The 12,628-nt window shown below is 42.8% G+C and overlaps 1 protein-coding gene across 1 annotated transcript in view; it reads right to left on the reverse strand.

Moving 5' to 3' along the window:
• LOC124614031 (retinol-binding protein pinta-like) overlaps positions 1 to 12,628 on the reverse strand; it is a 181,367-nt gene that overhangs the window by 14,757 nt on the left and 153,982 nt on the right. The gene's annotated exons all lie outside the window — the stretch shown is intronic.

Below are 12,628 nucleotides of genomic sequence, written 5' to 3' on the forward strand. Positions count from 1 at the left end.
TAGACTGCGCAGATGATACCTAACGTCAGCGCAAACACTCAGCCACTTTGTTTTCCCAATAAGGGAAATAAAAAAAAAGACCTTCACGTGATACGAGTCTTGCAAATACGTCTTGTTTTGCTTTGAATGACTTTACTCACTTCGATATCTCATGTGCAAACAAGTCATTTCCCTGCAATTTCACATTCGGTTCATTCAGCTTATCAGATCTATCAGTTGCGAACATCGTATCCTATCTCCACATTCACATCATATTTCAGTTGCAAAATCATGACATATATGCTTCGTGTCCAGAAATAAGAGGATTTCACTCTGCAATACCCATGCGTTCTGGCAACTAGCCCAAGTTCTGCCACCTCACACTGCTGTGGTTAACTACATCTTCATGTTCTGCCTCCTCAACGCTAAGAAAATGTTTGAATTGCCTATGGTAGAGTGCCTTTGCTCTGATTGTGATCGCCAGACCACAACAAGATCTACCTAATGCTTCAAGTCCAGTGCAGCCTACAAAGGTTTCTCTGGTGCAAAACGCTATGAAAAAACAAGATGTGACTGTCTGTGTATTGTGCTTATGACTTGTTTTTAAAAACTTACCATTGCTACATTCTTCCAATTGAAATTTCTGGCCCGATGTGTTGTAAAGCTTCCCATTTTGTTCTAGAGCAAACCACATTTCTCCACTCAATTAACACCATACTCTGGCAGTTCCAAGTAAGTGTTTCTATCTTCCATTGGTTATAGACCAAGTAATTACATTGGGATGACGAAAATTTCCTTAAGTGCCCGCTCTGGTTCAAATGGTTCAAATGGCGCTGAGCACTATGGGACTTAACTACTGATGTCATCAGTCCCCTAGAACTTAGCACTACTCAAACCTAACTAACCTAAGGACATGACACACATCCATGCCCGAGGCAGGATTCGAACCTGCGACCGTAGCGGTCGCGCGGTTCCAAACTGAAGCGCCTAGAACCGCTCGGCCACACTGGCCGGCGCCTGCTCTGGGAGATCATCACTAATTCTATGAATGTATCGCACTATAGACACTACTGGCAGTGAAATCTTTCCAGATTTGCTCCAAACTCAAGGACTAACATGCTTGCACACTATACCAAAGACTCATTAATAAACTCGTAATCTGAAAAAGGCTCGTAGCGTTCGGGAAGATTATAGGCTACCATGAAACTTGCTTCCCTCGCGCTGTTTTCAAATGTTGATAGCACTGCAGATAATATTTTTTGATTCTTCAGTCTTTTCACACACCCCGCTGCTTTTATTTTCAGTTCTTCCTTGGTAAAAGTTTTCTGTCAAATTCGTCAAATTTGGTTTCGTAATGTCGTTTCAGATTGTACTCCTTAAATACGGCTATCGTTTCATGACACAATAAACATTATCAAAGAAATATCTGTTTATCCATTCTTCGATGAAAACACGACAGTCATCACTGATTTTACGTTTTCCCGGCGCGTTCACAGCGTCACTGAAGTTGGAAATTTATATCTCTACTGTTGGAGGAAAAAATGTAAATAAGCCGTATCAGCCTGCTATTTTGGCGTGTCGAGTCGTAGTGAACCCTGTTCCCGTTTTCCGGCTGAGGAAACCTCCCTGAATTACCGGGAGACAACCTTTGGGATAACAGCCAGACGCGCCGCCCAGTAAGCAACAGAGGCGGACTTGGTATGAACAGTGTGTATCTAATGGCCTCTTACTACTGACGTGGTATATGAAAGGAGAACCAATCGAAGAAAAAATTAAGAGGGAGATAAAATCACAGGGAAGAAGCAGCGCTTCGTTTCATGTGCATTTAATAGGTTCAAAACCGTCACGAAGATGTTGATACAACTCCAGTGGAAGACGCTCCAGCAGAGGAGTTCTGCATCGCATCAACTCTTGCATTTTGAGGACAAAAAAGTTTAACATTGTAATACCGATTTAATAACGCCTTCTGGAGTCGGATAGGCGTCTATCCTCTGAGTCAGTATACCCACATTTCTAGAGTTATCAAATGTCAACTTCCTGACCTCAACCTGACCTCCCACCACCTTGACCTACGATCAGGGTGCTGTAGTTCCTAGAAAGGTCAACCAAAATGCTGCTATCTCCTATGTATATTCCATGAAGAGCCTATGAAGGTAAAATTAAAGACACGGGGGCTTACCAACGATTGTTCTTCCTGAGAATTAGTGGAGACTGGAACAGTGGTATACAAAGTGCCGTCCACCACACTTTATAGTGTGGCTGTCTGTTATAGATATAGATATAAGAAACCAAAGTGTGTGCTTCTAGCAATAAACAGATTACTCAGCATGAACTTTTGAAGCAATGTTACACATATGCAGGCGAGGCACAGTGTATATGGTGTGTTACGTATCGCATGTAGTCGCAGTTAGGAATGCGCACAATGATCAGCTGCATACTTGAATGATGGCAATGAAAATTTCTGCCGGACGGGGAGCGAATCTGGACATCCACTTTATGTGAACAGGCGCCTTAACCGCTTTGAATATTCGTATACGACTCACAGCTAGACCCAAACCTCCATATGTCATCGTTCCAGTGTCACAACCTGTACTATACAGAGGAGGACGTTTTGATTGAAAGTCGCTTCCTGGTATCGGCGCGAAAGTGCGATAGTGCAGTGCCTGAGTCGTTAAGAAGAACGATGTAATGCTCCTTCGGACATGCGTACATCTGCCAACATCGGGCAGCTGCTTCCAATTAAAATGATGGAGGACAGGCTCGTGTGATCTGCTATGATGGAGTGGCAACATCATGCACCTGCCTTTCTTATTTCAATTACATACCGTGTGTACGAGTACAGTTTGTATCAAAGGAACGACGACATACGGAGGTTTGGGTCTGTTCGTGAGTCGTACGCAGATAGCCCAAGTGTGGCTGTGGAGAAGACTCTCCAGAACATACAGTTCGTTATGCGGACTCAGCACGGAACAGCAGACGTTACCGAGATTCTTGACCTTGAGACACCTTAACAAATATTCGACAACATTAAATGGCACTGTGTCCAAAAGGTCTTGGCATGCACATTCGTCAGCATAACCAACATGCTCTCCTGTGCTACTGGAGCCACTGAACTACCAGTGTACACATACATGGGATCCGAGATACAATGTCACACTCGTCGTTATGCGGTGACAGTCTGTGCACTATAATACCACCCAAGTAAGGACCTCATGAGAAAAGTTTCCTGAGAAAGACTCTTATCCACAGTGAAACGGATGGAGGTTGGAGATCCCTTCACAGTGCCCATACAGCAAGCAGTCCACCTCTGAACTAGAGACTGTAAGAAGTCTCTGATGCAAGAGATGAAAAATTGCTAATAGTGATCGATCTATTAAGTTAGGCGCAAACAGACTGCAGGGATTATCCCTGATAGTAGTGGTAGAAATAATAGTCAAACTAGAAGTATTGCAGAGAATAATCATGAGGAAACTTTTAGCTCCAAAAGAAACACAGAAACTTGGAAATTAAGAATGAAATATGGGATGTTCAGATTACAGAAAATTTCAGAAAAATAAAATACTTTTCGTTGTTTTAATAACAAGCCGAATCTGGAAGAAAATTCATTTTAAAATAGGTAATCATTATTTGTATGGAAACGTTTACTTACCGAACAGAAAACCGTTACTTTACGGAAATAGAACGCAAGTTTTTGGTGAAGCGGCACTCTTTTATGTCGTGTGATCGTAATTTTGCTCACATTGAGGAAAGAAAGGGGGCAACTGTGTGTGAAGTTCCGAAATACACTCCTACGTTAAAACAGAACACATTGACACCGGTGTGTCAGACCCACCATACTTGCTCCGGACACTGCGAGAGGGCTGTACAAGCAATGATCATACGCACGGCACAGCGGACACACCAGGAACCGCGGTGTTGGCCGTCGAATGGCGCTAGCTGCGCAGCATTTGTGCACCGCCGCCGTCAGTGTCAGCCAGTTTGCCGTGGCATACGGAGCTCCATCGCAGTCTTTAACACTGATAGCATGCCGCGACAGCGTGGACGTGAACCGTATGTGCAGTTGACGGACTTTGAGCGAGGGCGTATAGTGGGCATGCGGGAGGCCGAGTGGACGTACCGCCGAATTGCTCAACACGTGGGGTGTGAGGTCTCCACAGTACATCGATGTTGTCGCCAGTGGTCGGCGGAAGGTGCACGTGCCCGTCGACCTGGGACCGGACGACAGCGACGCACGGATGCACGCCAAGACCGTAGGATCCTACGCAGTGCCGTAGGGGACCGCACCGCCACTTCCCAGCAATTTAGGGATACTGTTGCTCCTGGGGTATCGGCGAGGACCATTCGCAACCGTCTCCATGAAGCTGGGCTACGGTCCCGCACACCGTTAGGCCGTCTTCCGCTCACGCCCCAACATCGTGCAGCCCGCCTCCAGTGGTGTCGCGACAGGCGTGAATGGAGGGACGAATGGAAACGTGTCGTCTTCAGCGATGAGAGTCGCTTCTGCCTTGGTGCCAATGATGGTCGTATGCGTGTTTGGCGCCGTGCAGGTGAGCGCCACAATCAGGACTGCATACGACCGAGGCACACAGGGCCAACACCCGGCATCATGGTGTGGGGAGCGATCTCCTACACTGGCCGTACACCACTGGTGATCGTCGAGGGGACACTGAATAGTGCACGGTACATCCAAACCGTCATCGAACCCATCGTTCTACCATTACTAGACCGGCAAGGGAACTTGCTGTTCCAACAGGACAATGCACGTCCGCATGTATCCCGTGCCACCCAACGTGCTCTAGAAGGTGTAAGTCAATTACCCTGGCCAGCAAGATCTCCGGATCTGTCCCCCATTGAGCATGTTTGGGACTGGATGAAGCGTCGTCTCACGCGGTCTGCACGTCCAGCACGAACGCTGGTCCAACTGAGGCGCCAGGTGGAAATGGCATGGCAAGCCGTTCCACAGGACTACATCCAGCATCTCTACGATCGTCTCCATGGGAGAATAGCAGCCTGCATTGCTGCGAAAGGTGGATATACACTGTGCTAGTGCCGACATTGTGCATGCTCTGTTGCCTGTGTCTATGTGCCTGTGGTTCTGTCAGTGTGATCATGTGATGTATCTGACCCCAGGAATGTGTCAATAAAGTTTCCCCTTCCTGGGACAATGAATTCACGGTGTTCTTATTTCAATTTCCAGGAGTGTACTTAGATAGCGTCATCACTGAATGGACGCACACAACACCATTCACAGTGACTGTTACCCAAGAAATAGATTTTTACCACTTTAAGTCAACTGCTGGAAAATATAAGTTTCACCACTGTACACATTACAGAAGCATAGTGGATCAGACTGACCGCTGAAAGTGTAGCGCTACTGAAAATTTGTCTTGAAGAGGATCGTGATGCTTTTTGAAATTCAAAAGGTGCAACTGGAAACATGACACTGTGAACATAGTTTGTCTGAAGAAAAGAGAAGGAATTTAGCTGAAATGGTTCCCTTTGTAAAAGAGGAGAACCTTGGTGTGATGGGACTTATAACGTTATTTATGCTAAACCCATTGCATACAGAATGTTTCATTTTCTTCAAATTTTGTATCATTTGGTTCTTGAGCCTTCTGACGTAGTACAAAAACAGACATATATGTTACGAAAGCTGTACATTTTTCGTGTTTCTCTCTTGATCCCACCAAATTTTATATTACTTTTGCGTAACTACTAACTCGTTTTGTTGATTATCTGTAAATCTGATGTTCGGAGCTGAAGCTCTTACATGCCACAAATTCACAAGGAGTCACTCATGATGTGCTTTATTTAGTAACAATAACACATAAATCTGTATGCTACTTCAGGTCGTCTACATCTGCATCTACGCGATTAGTCTGCTATACACAATAAATTGCCTGGCAGAGCGTTCAATGAACCACCTTCGCCGGCCGGTGCGGCCAAGCGGTTCTAGGCGCAACAGTCTGGAACCAAGCGACCGCTACGGCCGCAGGGTCGAATCCTGCCTCGGGCATGGATGTGTGTGATGTCCTTAGGTTAGTTAGGTTTAAGTAGTTCTAAGTTCTAGGGGACTGATGACCTCAGAAGTTAAGTCCCATAGTGCTCAGAGCCATTCGAACCATTTTTGAACCACCTTCATGCTGTCTCTCTACTGTCCCACTCTCGAACGGCATGCGGGAAAAACGAGCACTTAAATTTTTCTGTGCAAGCCCTGATTTCTCTTATTTTATCGTGATGATTATTTCTTCCTATGTTTTCGCAATCGGAGGAGAAAACTGGTGATTGAAATTTCGTGAGAAGATACCGTCGCAACGAAAAACGCCTTTGTTTTAATGATTGCCACTTCAGTTCACGTATCATGTCTGTGACACTATCTCCCTTATTTCACGATAATACAAAACGAGCTGCCCTTCTTTGTAGTTTCTCGATGTTATCCGTCAGTCCCACCTGATGCGGATCTCACACCGCACAGCAATACTCCAGAACAGGGTGGACAAGCGTAGTGTAAGCAGTCACTTTGGTAGACCTGATGCACCTTCTAAGTGTTCTGCCAACGAATCGCAGTCTTTGGTTTGCTCTACCCACAATATTATCTATGTGATCGTTCCAGTTTAGGATATTTGTAATTGAAATCCCTAAGTATTTAGTTGAGGTCGGCCAGACTCGATGTTCCTGTCAACGTCCTCCTACTTGCAGTAGCAACAACACGAGCCGTGCTTCAAATGTTGTATTTCATTTTGACAGCAAATCCTTCCTTTCCTATCTCTCCGTTATTTTCTTCTAAATTACTAACGTTATCTATAACTAATTGTTATTACCCTTGTTTTTATTCCTCAAAACAAATTTTGCTCTTAATGTGGATAGTGTACTCTTATATGTAAAATTATAAAATGTTCCACCAACTGCGACATAATCGCGTATACAAACAGTGATCCAATACTGTCAAACGTTTTTTTATTCCAGTCTCTGATCACAATATCAATTCTTTAGAAGATGACCATCCTCAGAGCTTTTTTTGGACATGGTGTAAAAAAGATCTGTGGTGATCAGAGACTGGAATAAAAAAGAATATAAAATGTTCGACTCACTTTTCAAAATATAACTCAGCGGGTCTCTAAATATGTTATATGTAGTAAATGAAAAGAAATGAGAACGGAGCGCAGTGGAGCCGCGAGCAGCGTAGAAACAGTCGTAGTGCACTTGTCAGCGCGTGGCGTGGTGGGCTGTAACGCGGACTCCATCGAGTGGAGTAGCAGATGGTGTCTTACTGCCGGCTTCCAGATGAAGACGGCAGCTCACAGGAAGACAGGCAATCCGGTGGAGTGTATGATTACGGCGAGACGGGGCAAAGCATGGTCATAAAGTGACGTGGGCTTTGGCGTGCCATATCTGCTACTGGATAGCTGATTAGATTACTGGGAGTCTGTGTGTGCGGGTAAGTGAGATTGGTTTTCTTCAGTTTGTGTTCTAAGGAAGCATGATGATGTGGCAAAACTGTCTTTAACTGTACCTGCTCACCAGGGCGTGGTGTCGTAAAGTGAACCATTTTGAAATAAGGCATTCTTCTCGGTTTTGCCGAGATTGTGCAAATCCCACAATATTTCACAGATACTACTGTTCGACATCTTCACGTGGCCACTGGTGTTCTTGACGCTGCTACAAGGTGCGATTGATTATACGTGGGCCACGGCAAGGAACTTCTCAGGCCAGCAGCAGACAATACGCCCACAAACAAACCACAATCACACTGTGTTTTGGTGTAGTGAAAAGCCTTTTACTACGTTATTTATGGAAAATATTTGTTATAGCTACGTATGCATCACAACATCTGAGCATGATGCAGAGAAAGGAAGTTCTTGCCACACGAAAACATGACAAGCTACCTGTAATAATTAACACGAAAGTGGCCCAGAAAATTCATGCTCACCAAATGTAAAGAATAAATAAAAAGGAAACCCCACTGACGATGGCACAGTGGTGCCGAAAGGTATTTGGGTACTGAGAAAAACTGTGTTTGGCGTAACTGGCGGACCTCAAATCCCAAAAATTTTAACTGCAAACACTGCCAATAGAAGGAGCTGCAAATCAAAAGATATAATACGCCCTCAGTAGGAGGAAAGCGACGCTCATAGTTCCATCTGCCGGCAGCCGTAGGAAGACCTTTAGCGCTTGGACTGTGAGTAGTGACTCTGCTGCCAGACGCTCCTGTGGTTAAAAGCTGAATTAAATCTCAGCAGTGCGCTGCGTCGAGTCATGAATCGACAGTTCTCCGTTCTTCTGTTTTGATTTAAAGGCAGCCAGTGCTGGATTCCAGGCGGCAATGAATTGAAAACCTTTATTCCTGCTGACAAGAGCGTCAGCCGTAGAACTTATTTTTTTCCTCACTCTTCTGACTGGTTTTATGTGGCGCGCCACTAATTCCTCTTCGTATGCCAACCTTTCCATCTCACAAGGGAACCTCCCCATCGCACCCCCCTCAGATTTAGTTATAAGTTGGCACAGTGGATAGGCCTTGAAAAACTGAACACAGATCAATCGAGAAAAAAGGAAGAAATTATGTAGAACTACGAAAAAAATTAATAAAATGTACAAACTGAGTAGTCCATGCGGAACATAAGCAACATCGAGGGAAATATAGGCTGAATAGCGTCGTGGTCCCGTGGTTAGCGTGAGTAGCTGCGGAACGAAAGGTCCTAGGTTCAAGTGTTTCCTAGACCCAAAATTTTACTTTCTTTATTTTAGTTGTAAGTTGGCGCAGCGGATAGGCCTTGAAAAACTGAACACGGATCAATCGAGAAAACAGGAAGAAGTTGTGTGGAACTATGAAAAAAATAAGCAAAATACACAAACTGAGTAGTCGATGATCAAGGAGAACGTCGGCACAGGAGTGCTGTGGTCCCGTGGTTAGCGTGAGCAGCTGCGTAATAAGATGTCCTTGGTGCAAGTCTTCCCTCGTGTGAAAACTTTACTTATTTCATTTTCGCAAAGTTACGATCTGTCCGTTCGTTCATTGACGTCTCTGTTCACTGTAATAAATTTAGTGTCTCTGTTTTGCGACCGCACCGCAAAACCGTGCAATTAGCAGACGAAAGGACGTGCATTTCCAATGGGAACCGAAAACATTTGATCGCAATGTCATAGGTCAACCGATTCCTTCACAGAAAAACACGTCTGATATATTCTATACGACACTGGTGACGGCATGTGCGTCACATGACAGGAATATGTTGTCGACCCACCTAACTTGTACACTTGGCGAATGGGTAAAAAGATTCTTCTACATTGCCCGATTTAGGTTTTCTTGTGGATGTGATAATCACTCCCAAAAAGCGATGAAAACATAAGAGTTTGTCAGCTAACAATCGTCTGAAAACAAAAAATTAAAATTTTCGCTCGAGGGAAGGCTTGAACCAAGGACCTCCAGTTCCACAGTTGCTCACGCAAACCACGAGACCACGGCGCTCCATTTTTTTATAAAAACCTTTATTAAAAAAACAATGTTACACATTCCAAATACATACTAAGTTATACATACATGAAGTTATTTAAACAAAACGGTTTGGTCATTTCAATTACGCTGACGTTAAGGAAAGACAACAGAAGATTGTGTTACTGACTAAATTACCAGAAAGAATTAAATTAAACATCAAGAAAAAAATTTTAAAGACATTCAAACTTCAACCTGAAGAAGTAAAATCAGCACTTCGAATTATGAGCTGCAATCTTTACAGAAGCATAATTAGTTCTTTATGATGGATATCAGCAAGTTCGTGGGATAATTTTAAATATAAAGCAGTTTAATAATCATATTAGACAATTTCTGAAATACTTGAGAATGGCGGAAAGGAGATAGAGAATAAAGTTGACTAGCCTTCCAACTACACTTTCTGGACATTAATTGTATCTAAGTATCTGAAGTGATCAGATCTATATAAACAGTCTTTCACTGCAAAAATGAACAGGACAATGTGCCAGCCATTGAATATTACATTTATCAGATAGAATCTTATGATTTTAATCAATCGATAAGGACATTTCTATAAAAACCGTCTTTTTCCAAATTTCTAGTATAAGCTAATAATGCATCTTCAATGTTTTGTGTTTGGCACTATTAGACACACAATCACAATGTCACATAAGTTCTGTACATTAGCTTATAAATTTCAAAAAACTACTCTCTGAAGTAGAAAAAGCACACATCATAAATATACTGTAAAATCTTAAATAGTATCCTTAAGGTAACTACAATACATCACTGTCAACACAGTCTTCTTTTTTATATTAACCAATGCCCATTCTTTCAAATACAATTTTTAGCATATTACCGAACTTTTTCTTGTGATTCGAATAGCTTCTAATTTTGTGGAACTCACACAGCATGTGTACCCTGAACTCTATGATGCTATCGGATCCTAATTTGTTAAGGACGTAGTTAACAAAATTTCCCAGCAACCAGTACACAGCGTCATATTTTGCTTCTGGGAAATAGCGTGCTTCAGGCCTGTGTATCAGTGACAGCGATATATACTCAGGGGATGTTCTTGTAATCAGAGCTGTTTGCTCGCGGATCCACTTCCAACTATTCATGTGACCACTGCAAGTATATCTATGAATTACTGTGCCAACTAGATGGCATTGTTGACATAAATTCGTTTCACAGAGTCCGATTGCGTGCAGTCTTTCATTGGTGCTAACTATGTTGTTAACTGTCTTGCACCATGACGTTTTTATATTAGACGTGAGCACTTAGAGCTAATGTTTTTCCGAATCTCAGTCCACTCAATGTTTGGAAACTGTCGTTCTATTTTGTTTCTTCCTTCGCTTTTCTTTCGTTCCCGCATTATGGCTCTCGATGTTAAGTGTCGGGACTGCCTGAGTTCGACACTGACATAACTAAACTCAACATAGAAAATCCTCACGTGCTGTAAGCGACTGTTGATATTCTGCACGTCAATCGGGGGAAGCAGGCTTGGAGGTTTAATGATCTCGAAAAGTTGGCTGGTTATGCTTTCTCGTGAGTCTCTTATTAAATTAACATGCCTTTTCATAAAAAGAGCAGAGGCTTTATCCGTTATATTAGTTAATCCTAGTCCACCATTTCTAGGATCTAAAGTGACTACTTTAGCAGGTACTTTGAACACTTCACCTCTCAAGAAAAAGTTTGTGGTTTTGGACATTATTCTCCTCGCTATCATTCTCGGTATTGGAAACAGCTGGGCAGTATAATAAACCTTAGCACGGATGCATGAGTTGATATACTGTGTTCCTTGAACTTGGTTCATATATAAAGGCTCCTTGCACTTTATCTGCTGCAACTTTCCAATTTAAAGCCGTCATTTTCATAGGGCAAGCTGTGAGGGTGACCCCAAGTATTTTATGTTGTAGGACTAATTTTGCCCACTCGACGTTGATATTATCAAAACCCCTGAGATTTAACATTTTACTTTTTTTTCCGTTTGCATTGGCTCCAGATGCTCTACAGTACGAATCAATCACTGTTGCTAGCGTGGTTACCTCGTCATTATTCCTTATAATGACCCCTATATCGTCAGCATAGGCTCTTATAACTGTTTTATTTCCTGATAATGTTAAGCCTTTTAATGTAGCATGGACATGTCGGAGGAAAGGTTCCAGCGAAATGGCGAAGAGTGACATGGACAGAGGACTTCCTTGAGTAACACCTCTTTGTATTTGCATCGGCCTGGATTGTTGACAATTCACCGCTATTTTGGCATTTATTCCAGTTGCTATGTTCTTAATCAACTGTATGACCCTATCGTTGAAACCTATTTTCTTCAATGTCAGTGGAAGATATTCACGGTTTACTACATCGAACGCTTTATAAAAATCTAAAAACAATAAAGCACACTTTATGTTTGTTACAGAAGTTATTGCAATGATATCCCTGAATTCCGCTAGATTTTGAAAAATGGTTCTGCCTTGCGCACAGTTCTGATGTTGACCAATAATTTTATCTGTAAGGCATGAAATTCTCTTGTTTATTATTGTAGCTATTAATTTGTAATCAGAATTCAGCAGTGAAATTGGCCGAAAATTATTTAAATCTTTGTTTCCATTATTTTTTGGCACCAGAACAATTTTACTCTCCTTAAACTCAGCCGGAATCATTTTACCCTGAATAACCTCATTTACAATGTCTGTGATTTTCGCACCTACTATTGGCCAGTAACGGATGTAAAACTCTGCTGGCAGACCATCCGGTCCTGGGGATTTTTTTGGCGGTGAGGCGCACAGAGTCTCATACACGTCTTCTTCACTGACAACCTCGAGAAAATTTTCGTTGTCATCTTCTGTCAGCTGTGGGGCCAGGATGTCAAGGAATTTTTCCCAAGGAAGCATCACTACTTTGATGTACAGAATATAGCTCGCAATAATAGCGATAAATCTCGTCCATGATATCCTGCTGGGTTCTGAGAATCGTACCGTGTTTTGTTCGAATTTCTTCAATAAAAGTCCTTCTCCCGTTTTTCGTATGCTTCACTAAATAGTATAGGGAAGTAGTTTCATCTTCTGACACCGAATTTGCCTTCGATTTTATTTTCAACCCTTCCATTTGACTTCTCTTGATATTAAGTAACTTGCCTTTGACTTTTTTGATGTCTGCTATCCGAAGTGAGAAACCTGC

This window comes from Schistocerca americana, chromosome 4 (genome assembly GCF_021461395.2).
Source record: "Schistocerca americana isolate TAMUIC-IGC-003095 chromosome 4, iqSchAmer2.1, whole genome shotgun sequence".
NCBI classification, from domain to species: Eukaryota; Metazoa; Arthropoda; class Insecta; order Orthoptera; family Acrididae; genus Schistocerca; species Schistocerca americana.